The sequence below is a fragment of the Centrocercus urophasianus genome, unplaced genomic scaffold (genome assembly GCF_019232065.1).
Source record: "Centrocercus urophasianus isolate 14NV4802_14NV808 unplaced genomic scaffold, USGS_Curo_1.0 seq_13, whole genome shotgun sequence".
Taxonomy (NCBI): Eukaryota; Metazoa; Chordata; class Aves; order Galliformes; family Phasianidae; genus Centrocercus; species Centrocercus urophasianus.
The window spans coordinates 9,192,642-9,203,060 of NW_024884475.1; the positions used below are offsets into that span (position 1 = coordinate 9,192,642).

The following is a 10,419-nucleotide window of genomic DNA, read 5'->3' on the forward strand; positions in this document are numbered from 1 at the left end:
CTCAGATTTATTAAAAAAAACCAGTGATTATAATAAAATTAAAATAAGAAGTGAAAATAATAAAATATAATAATAATATATATATATTATAATTATAATAATTATAATAAAATTATAATAAAATGTTGAGTCCAAAAACTCAAAAGTGTTTGTTAGGTTAGGCTGAAAACACATCTCTACCATTATATAAAGCTACCAGCATTTTTTGCATGTGTATTAAACACATTGAATGTGTGTATTTAACTAAGTATGTATTATCCATATGCAAACAGTTGACTGTAGAAACAGTATGTCCAGCAGGAGAAAATGAATTCCAGAAGATACAGGGTGCATTTCTAAAAGGATTGCATTGAAGAAAAACACACACTTATCGAATACTGAGACACCTTTGCCTTGGCTTTCCAGTTCTGGAGTTTGCTGTACTATGAGTGATTTGGTTTCTCATCTTTCCAGGGATGAAAATTAGGGTATGGAAGAAGGGACACACACAGATCCAGTGTGAGAGCACTTGGCTCACCACAATGTGACTACGTACAGTTCTGGAATTAGGATTACAGACAAGAAGCACACGCATGCTTGGGCTGGGTCACCAGGTGTCTCTGGGTAAATGGCTCCTAGACATGTAGGAGTGGGCTATAGGGTCGGCTGTCTGTGATACAGGTTGAAGTGATGCTATTAATTGCAGTGGGCAAAGAATCAGACCTAGGATTTTTCATGGAAGGCAGGTTTTAATTTTTGGTTTGAGCATGAGCTCCTAGAATATAAAAAGCACACCAGCGTACTGACTGTATACGTGTAGACTGCTCTTACACGCTTCAGAAATTCCTGTTCTTTATAAATTCCATTCCATTTTACATGATCTTAAATTCCATCTTCTAGTTTTTATAAAGCAAAGCACTGTTTGGTGACTGTAGGTTTCACATCACTAAGTATATTTCATTTGACACTTCTTATTCTCGGCAGTTCCTTACATGCCTTAACATGCTGCTCTCTCCCACCCTCTTTGGCTGCTTAATGCTCTTTACTGCTCTTTCCTGGAGCTTCCTTAATTGATGCATTTGGCAATTTGTTACATTAAAAAAAAAAAAAAAAAAAAAAAAAAAAGAAAGAAAGCTTGACTTTCCAATTTAAAGCACTTGCACTGTCTCTTGTTGTTGGGTATTGTCCACTGCTTTCTTTCCTTAAGAAAAAACACTGAAATTCTAAATGCGATTTCCTTAAGTATATTCTTTTACAAAAACTTTCTGAGGGGTCACCACCAGCTTCAAAGGATTTCTTAACAAGAAAAGAAAAAAAATCTGTCTGAGTTCAGTTCCTGTCATGTTGGAAAAAGATGTGACAGGCATTGGATTTCTGAAGTCATTTTTGTTTTTAGATTAAAGATGTATTAAATTGGAAACAATTTCACTTCAGCCCATGAACAGTGGCAATAAATACTACTGTGACTATAGCTTATTTAGGAGAACCTTCAGCTCTGAGTTAGTGCAGTGCCATGGGAAAAAGGACTTGACTCAGGAGTGGACACTTCCAATCCTACTAACAAGCAGCGTTATTCAAAACAACCTTTAATCCTTTATAGAAAAGCAACTACTTCCTTAGACATCTGGAGGATGGCTCCCCCAGACAGATTACAGAGGCTACGGCTGGAAAACTGAGGCTGAGCCAAAGATGGAGAGAGGCAGTAGGATTTCGCTCCTGGTCTAAAGGCCCAACTGAAATTCCTACCACACCAAAACCAAATAAGCCCACTCTGTTTCCCCAGAATGACCAGAGGGGTTATGCAGAGAGCTGTGTTGGATGGACTGTGATGGGGCAGGCTCCTGCTGCCCTGGTCAGCTCTCCATCAGAAGAACAGCCCAGTGGCCAGAATTCAGCTCAAGGGACACAGAGGATGAGCTCCTGCACTTGGCCCCATATGGGGAGGTCTTGGAGCTGAGGGCCAGGCACTGCTCATGTTTCCTGGAGATGCTCAAGACTCATTTGAACAAACACTAAGGGGTGAAGCTGGGCTAGGACAAGCCATGGCTTGCCATCACCATTCAGGATGCTGAGAACAAACCACGTAACATCTGCAGATAGAGAGGCCTTGCTTGCCAGAGGACAGCAATGAAATAGCACTAGCGTTTCCTGGGTAGGCTCAGTAGCCTTGCACTCCCTGCTTTTTCCTTTTATCCTCTACCCATGTGTTTTCTTTAAAATAATCCTTACCTTTCTGTTTCACTCAGTTGCATGCAGGAGTTAGACTCGATCTTCCTTCTGGGTCCCTTACAACTTGGGATATTCTATGATTCTACGAAAACACAGTAAGAAATACATTTCAAAAGAGAGTTTTTACTCAATTTTTAAGCTAACTACTTTAATTGTATTTATACATCCATATTCAAATTTCCTGGCCAAAAACTCCTTCTGTCTTAGTTTTTTTGCAGTTCTTAAAGAACAGATTTCTGTTTTAAACAAGATGCAATACCTTATACAGTTTGTTTTTAAGATATCTTTCTTATTGTCTTCACTGATTACTATGTTTTAACCAGATTCTTCGTGTTATCAGTTAACACCACCCTATATGTGTGTATGACATTGGCAGATCTTCATCTATATATACTCATCTGCTGGGACCATACACGTAGGTATGATAGGTATACGGGGCTGCTGGCACACCACTGTGAGCCTGAGGAGTTCAAAGAGAAAATGAGCTCCATTTGCAAACTTAATTTTAAGGGAAAGAAAATGGAAGCCGTGCTTGTATGTCAACAGCAGTATTTTATCTCAGTACTTGAGAAACAGAAACGATTGCTCTGGAATCTGTTTTTGCGAAGTCACATGGATTGTTTGAAGATATTAGCAAAGTATGTTTCAAAATACACACCTAAACTCCCTGTGTATGAAGTCATTCTTAGAAAAATAGAAGACATTTGTACATTTTTAGACAAGATTATAAATTTCATTTCAATATTCTCTAACATTAACATCAACCACATGTCACTGACGTAGTCCATTTGTATTTTAATTTAGAGTCTGCGTATCAAATGTATAATGTACAGCTGGACACAGCACAATATTTTCTATGAAATGCAAAAGGAGCTATTATCCAATAAGAAGTACATCTGGCTTTGGTGTAGCAGAGCTTTCCCAAAGGCAAAGAAATCACTGTGGTAGTTAAACCTGAGACCAGAGGAAGGACGGGATTCCTGCTGGAGCATTAGAGCTTGCATGAAGAGCGGGATCTCGGTGAGAGCATTTTTACGGCTAAAAACCTATTGCATATTGCTAAAATACTTAAGGGAAGGTGCAGCTAATTACTTGCAGCTGTCACTTGGTGATGCTAAACAGGCATTAGACAATCTTTTACAAACTGTCTAGAGATACTGTTGCATTTTTGCTTACAGTCAACTGAATCCCGAGCAGATGATTGTGCTAAGCTGTCAGCCCTTGTGCTTCTATACAAAAGGCTTTTAAATTAAAGCAAAAATTCATTACAACAGCGAAGCTCTGTTTTCCCTTGAGCTTTCTAGCACTGTTCACTCTCAGCGCTGAGGATGTTTCCGCGTTCATGTTAAAAGCTTTTCTTTTTGTTCTGCTCACAGCCCTTGTTAGACTGAATAAGCTGAGATGCCAGTGGCTTCGTATCACTGAGGGGCACAATCCCACAGCCCCTGTGCCTGGCTGTAGGAGGCAGCAAAAGAGCTGGTGGCTAGAAGGGCACAGGTAAAAGAGGAGATAAAGAGATGGGAAGGGCAGGTGGGTTGTTTGCCTGCAACTTGCTTGTTGTCACCTACGGCTTCCTCTCAGTGAGCTGATGGCTTTCATTTTAAAGCAATCCAAGGCTTCTCTGGAAACACTGAAGCACTTGTTTTGGTTTGCTGATTTTTTATGCAATAAAAGTTAGTTTCTTCTCTAAAACACCAGAAGACAGATGGCAGAAAAAATATAGTGGGCTGGACTCCCACTGAAAGCTGACCTAGACTCACCCCTGGCTTTATTGTTTTTCTTTCATAATTAGCTTTTGCTCAGCTTTGTCATTTTCATAAGCCTCGATATTCTTCAATTAACAAAACAGAACAAGAACAACAAGAGCTTAGGCAGCTCATGAGGTCACTTCTTGCAGGGGCTGGATTATGGCACCAAAAGAAGCCTGAAAAGCATGTATTGATCCAGTCTGACAGTTCCTGCCACATTAAGCCTCGCCACAGCTGTGATATAAAGGCGCTTAGAGCTGTTATCATAAATACCATCCACTATCTTTAAAGATCATCAAAATTGTTTCACATTGTATAAGAGTTATTGTCATATAATTTGTTCAATGCATTTTAGCAGCGTAAATTGGTTTAGCATCTTAATACTAGCTTAAAGGTCAAATGCAGATAATTTAAACTAACGTTTATCCTATGAAAGTTATCATATAAGCTCAATTTACTGAATGTGTTGAATGAAAAACAGTTTTACTATTCCCTTCATTTATCCAAAAGCTAAATATATCCAATAAAATTTACTTCTAAGTGTTAGGTAAGACTCATTCATTTAAACTCTCCAAGAACAGATTAGTGATTATTTTGTGAACATATATAGTATTCAAAGCTTGTTCTTAAAAGAAAAATGCATTTATTATAATTCTTTCTGTAGGAAGTCTATTGGAAGACAATTATAAGACAAGAATATTTATAATTAAGAATGAGAAGTACAACTACAATGACTACAATAAACTGAAGGAAGGTATTATGAACAAATTCATTTATGCACCTCTTAACCCAACCTATCCACAGTCCTGCTGGGCACAGAAAACTCCCTTTTAGATTGTGGCTCCTTCGCTCTGCTCACTGAACCAGTAAAACATGAAATCAAGTGCTTGTTTAAAAGAAAGGGGGAAAAAAGGGATAATTGCATGGGATCAAGCACAAGAGGGCAATGATGGAAGGTATAGTTGATAGCATCAGTAAGGAGAAACAGGCAAAGACTTGTTAAAAAAAGCTTTCCCAAAAAGCTTTCCCAAAGGTCTTTCCTGTTTTCTTCTGTTGTAAGCAAGAAGTATAAGACACTGATATGGCTTCTAATATATGTCCACTCAGCAGACATGGAAAAGCTCCAAGGCTTCAGTTGAAATGTTCAGATTGAGCCCAGATGTGGCTGTGGACAGCCTGGTGTCCTGCCAGCCATACTGTCCTGGTGGGATGGAGGTAGACTACTACTGCTGAGACATAGGGATATGGTTTATTCTGGTTTTTTTTCCTCTTCTTAGAGTTGTTCTGTTTGTCTAAACAAGCATTTGATGGAGCAGAAGATGGAACACAGCGCCTGAATGGCCTTGTCTAGTCTCTAGGTTACAGCAATCGTTTCTGTTCAACTAATTAATCATCTACATATCTATGGTTTCTTACTTAGTTCTTGGAGCAGAAACAAAAAGGGCGGTGAGGTGAACCCATGTTCTTTACATCTCACATGACTTCTGAAGTCAACAGACAATTTTTGGGGGGTAGATCTACCTGCATTTTGCTTAGTTGCTTTTTTCCAGAGCCAAGGTTCCTGTCCAACATCTGTCTGCGGCTGCAGTACTATTTAATTTTCAGGAGTGATGCCAGCAAATCTGCAGTGATCAAATTTTGAACTGGTATCTCTGCAGCCCTGAAAGCCTTGTGGGGCCCCTCTGTCTGACCCATCCCTTGCTGGAGGAGATGCAGGATCTCCAACCCACTTTCAGTGTCATCATCAAGCTCCTTCCCTCTTGCTCCTTGTGGGGATCAAAAATTGTGTGCAGAAATGTACAGAGCAAAATCGCGTACCTATGGTGAGCTTTGGGGGAAAGACCAAAACCAGACACCCTTGGAAAAATAAGAAAATCAGAAACCTCACAGTGATTCTTTCCTGAACACTTGTTCAGCCTTTGATGATTTGCAGAGCAGGGCCTTCATCAGCCAGGGATTTTGCCCAGGCAGAGGACAGAGACAAAGACATGGCTGCTGGGAGCAGGTTGAGCAGGAGGACTTAATGCAGTGCATAGCAGTCTCTCTTGGAAGGCTCCTTTGCTTACTGTTTTGCCTGGTTAGCCCTTATTTCCCTCAATCTGCTCAGAGACTTTTATTAACTTTCTAATCTCCTTCCTTCATTGCTTGAAAAATCTGATTTGGTGGATAAACTCATAATTTAATCCTCACATGTTTCTTCAAACACGATTCTCGTGAGCATTTCTGAACAACAGTAAAAATTAGCTAACATGAAAAGTATTATAAAGAAGTATGATTGCCTGAATTACCAGAGGTGTTAGTGATGATGATTGACTATGTTACTGTGAAATGGAAGATTTAGTTCATAGAATCATAGAATCACCAAGATTGGGAAAATGAATTATCTGTTAAAAAAACTGATATTTTTCCATCCATTAACAAGTCCAAAAACCAAGCCAGTTATGTAAAAAAAATATATATAATTGGAATACTTCATTTTTTTTTAAATTTCTCATTGTTATAGCTCTGAAAATACAGGGATGGTGGAATAATCTCATTCTTTTTCTTTTTAATTTCTTTTTTTTTTTTTTCCATTTATTAGAGAAAAAGGAATGTATTAAAAATGAAAGGAAATTAAAAGTAGCTTCTTACCTTTAATTTTCTATCTGAATGATAAAAAAGAAAAATTCACTTTTTTATCTAGAACTAATAACAAAAGAATAAAAGAATTATTTCATTGGAATAAGAATTCATTTTTGTTTATTCCCAGGGGAAGTTTTTATTATTGTTCCTTCAGTATGATTCAGAGATAGAACCAATATTTTCCTAGTGATACTAAGCATTTGCTAACATTGCTAACACTGTAATTAATTGAAATGCCCTGATATGGTAGAGTGTTTGTAAAATGTGAATATAAAAGTAAAGGTGAGAGAAATTCAATTTAAAAAATAACCAGCCATTTTTATAAAATGTTTTTCATAAAAATGTAAAAGAGAAACTAGGAAAAAATAAGCTGGTCTTAATCTAAGAAAGGAAAATATTAAGTTGTGGAATGTTCTAAGAGAAAATGAAAACCCTTTACATGGGACTTCTACAATTAGATTAGACAAAGCAATGAAGGATGCACTGCAAGAAAATGAGATTTGTGGCTAAAGAAACTTTTCTGGTGCACTAATAATTCTGTTTATCTCACTATACTGAGTTCCCTGAAATGTAACTTAAGTGTAATTTTATAATCTTTTCAAAATATAGATTGCAAATTTTTCTGAAAGCTGCAAGATCATTCCGAATAATGGCAGATTAGCTATATTTTTTTAATAAAGCAATAAAGAAGAATAACTGGAAAAAAAGGAGTAGAAATAGATGTTATAAACCTGATGTCTTTATGGCATTCAATAATTCAGTGGGGTTTCTGAGTTACAAAATATCATGTTTTATTTAGAAACTCTACTGGTCTAGATGTGTCCTTATCACTGTGTTGCTAGAACTGCAGTGGTAATCCTAAAAAGAACTGTGTTTTGCTCACAGTTTCTTAGGAACTTCACTTTGCTCTCGCAGGAAGTTATTGTATTATCAGCATTTCTAAACATGAGAAAATTGTTAGCAATGGCCCACTGTAGAGATGGATCCACTAATGCCCTTTCGTGTTCAGCTGGTTTCCAGAAAGGACAGAGCCTCAATCAAGCTCACAAGAATGGTAAATGGACCTCACATAGATCTGAAAATTTCAGACAGGATTGGCCCTTAGAGCTCTCTAAAAAATTGATTATAGAATCCCCAAATGGTTGAGACTAGAAGAGATGTTTGGAGGTCATCTGGTCTAATTCTACTGGTTAAGCAGGGAAACAATCTAAGCAATCAAATCATCATTTCAAAATTTGGAAATCTTGTGAAAGCAAGATTACACACAAATTAGTCTTCGAATAAAGAAGGTGAAATTGGTCTGTGTGCAACAAAATATTTAAGGAAACAAGTTCCAAACTTGTATTTTTCCTTTTAACACATATGGTCATAACAACAGATGAACATTTTCCGTGTTTTCACACCCAACATGCCTTAGAAATACATGAGTATATACACACAAATCCATACAGCAATTCATCAAGACAGTTTTGACCATCTACATTCTTACCTATGCCCCATATGTTCAGCTGTCACGTTGCCTACAGCACAATCTAACATGCAAGGATGAGAGAGAGAATGAGAATGCTTTGAAGCTACTCTGTCAATGTTTGAGAATGAAAGATTATCCAACTGTTCTCAATAGTGCAACCAGCTGCAATATATTCTCACTTAGACATTCTTAAAAGCAAAGAGGTCTGGTCATCTGGAAAGGTGAAATATCCCATCATTTTACTCCCTCACTAAGGGGACATTGAAGCTGTGATTGATATGAAAAGAGTCCAAAAGGAGAGGTTCCAGCCGATCCTTTAGGTCCCTGATCTTTTCTCCCTGTCTTTACTGACCAAGGGATCTAGGTGCCTTACAACCAAATCCATAACCTTATGTAAATTACATTTCACATATATAACAAGGGGACACTGTCACCTTGTTTCACAGGAAATGTGGGATTTGATTAATAATTTGTACTTTGTTGCTTTATTGCATTATGTATGTACATTTTTCATAGATTTAATTAGCAAATTTACTGATTTGATATGGAATTTTTCTTCAATCTTTTAGGACTAAAAGAAACAGGCCAGAGTGTACCATTTATCTAAGAAAAAAATATTGCACAGGGAAGTGATTGTCATTTGGGATAACATTACTTCACCAAAAAAAAAAAAAAAAAAAAAAAAAGCATCAATTGGATTAAATTTTCTTTCTCTAGTGTTTCCAGTGTTTCTGTCAAGGTTAAAGTCATTTAAAGAACGTTTGTGATTAAAAGATTTTCATACAGAAAATGGAGGTGAGCCAGAGTGATGTTTCAGAGATCCCTCTTACAAAAGACATTTCCAGACTCATTGCTTCTCTATCCTTTTGGTGTGTTCTTTCAAGCACATCCCCGATGTTTCTCATGATGCTTCCTTGAGATATTTCAGTTTTTCAACTCCACCTGCCTATGCTTTCTTCACGTACTCTCTCAGTCTTCTTTCATCTGTCCAACTTCCTGGCTCAAGATTTTGTGCCAAATAAATGCTAAAACATAACAAAATATATACGGAAGAACAGACAGTGACTGAATAAAGAATGAATGTGATATGTGAGTTACAAATAGATGATCTGGTGAAATTACTATGTGTAATCCTTGACCTCTCCTTTGCCATTCCAGTCATGCTTGTTTTTATCCAGGACATTAAATCGTGACAGATACATATACAGGAGAAGGCATTTTAATTATTGTTTTTAGTCTCTGATCCTTTTATTTTGGCTCACATTTACAGCGATGAAAAATCATCGCCCCTTCTGACACAAACATCCCATTCTGACAAAAGTCTCTTTCAGTGAAGCAATAACGTAAGCCTGGGGCCCTGTAAGTCAGCTTTGCAGGGGTGGAGAAGCTAGTGACACAATGTCTGGATATGTTGTAAGTATGAACAGTTTTGTTTACACATAGAAGCCAGGCCTGGTATTAGAAGTGGTAAAACAGCACTTTGGGCAATTATTTCTTCAAGGAATATTTGCATAACATCAGTGAGAATAATTATCACAATTATTAATATTTAATCGGAGAAGAAAGGACACAGCAAATACCAGGGCCCCTCTACCTTTTTCCAGACTCTTATTCTAAAAAGGCAACATGACGTGTCTTCTCAAATTGAAAATCTGCACACATGCTGGGAACCTGGAAAGCTAAATGTAAAAGTATCAGCTAGAAACACTTGCCATCATACTATTCTCTGGCCAATATTCCAGAGCATTTCTTGCTTGTCATTACTTCAAACTATTGGACTTTGACCCTCCTTTGAAGTCTGTGGCATATGCTGAAAATTAAGTATGTTCTTAAGTGCTCAGAGGATTGGTTTCACTTAGAAATAGCCAGTACAGTTAACTTCCAGTGCTAATTCTAAACTTCTGTCTTCAGCAAACTGTGTCTCTAGATGACATTAAGTGCATCCACGTTGCAATGCCACGACTTCTTGCAGTCAGCTGTATACTCTGCTTTTACTGACATTATATATAACATAATTTATGATCAAAACATGAGGTAGTTCAATGCCATGGCACAAAAGATGAGGCCACTTTCAAATGCCAGTTGCAAAGTCTTATAGGAGAGTAGAGGAGAATGGAGACCAGCCTTGGTCTCCTAATAAATGCATGTGTTGGTTAAGAACTGATAAGCAGAGTGCAAAGCAGATTTCTTAGAAGTAACTGACTGGAATCAAGGTATGTGATCAGCACTCTTGGAGGAACTGACAGTCAAGACTGAACACAGGGTGAAGAAGAGGAGAATAATTTAGCAGCTCATTGTTTCACACCATCTTTGGCAGAGTGATAAATGTAGATTTTCTTTATTCTCTATTTGCCCTAGCCCTTGAAGATC

General features: G+C 37.5%; 1 protein-coding gene across 16 annotated transcripts in view; it reads right to left on the minus strand.

Annotated features, from left to right (window-relative positions):
* LOC122156641 overlaps nt 1-10,419 on the minus strand; it is a 59,401-nt gene that overhangs the window by 16,270 nt on the left and 32,712 nt on the right. For 13 of the 16 annotated variants that reach the window (XR_006167578.1, XR_006167582.1, XR_006167579.1 and 10 more), the window contains one exon: nt 2,209-2,290. The exons of 2 other annotated variants lie outside the window; for them this stretch is intronic. The gene's annotated coding sequence lies outside the window, so the exon portion shown is untranslated. Of the gene's footprint in view, nt 1-2,208; nt 2,291-8,833; nt 10,418-10,419 lie in introns of those variants that run through there. One more of the 16 variants, XR_006167591.1, reaches the window with a different exon arrangement.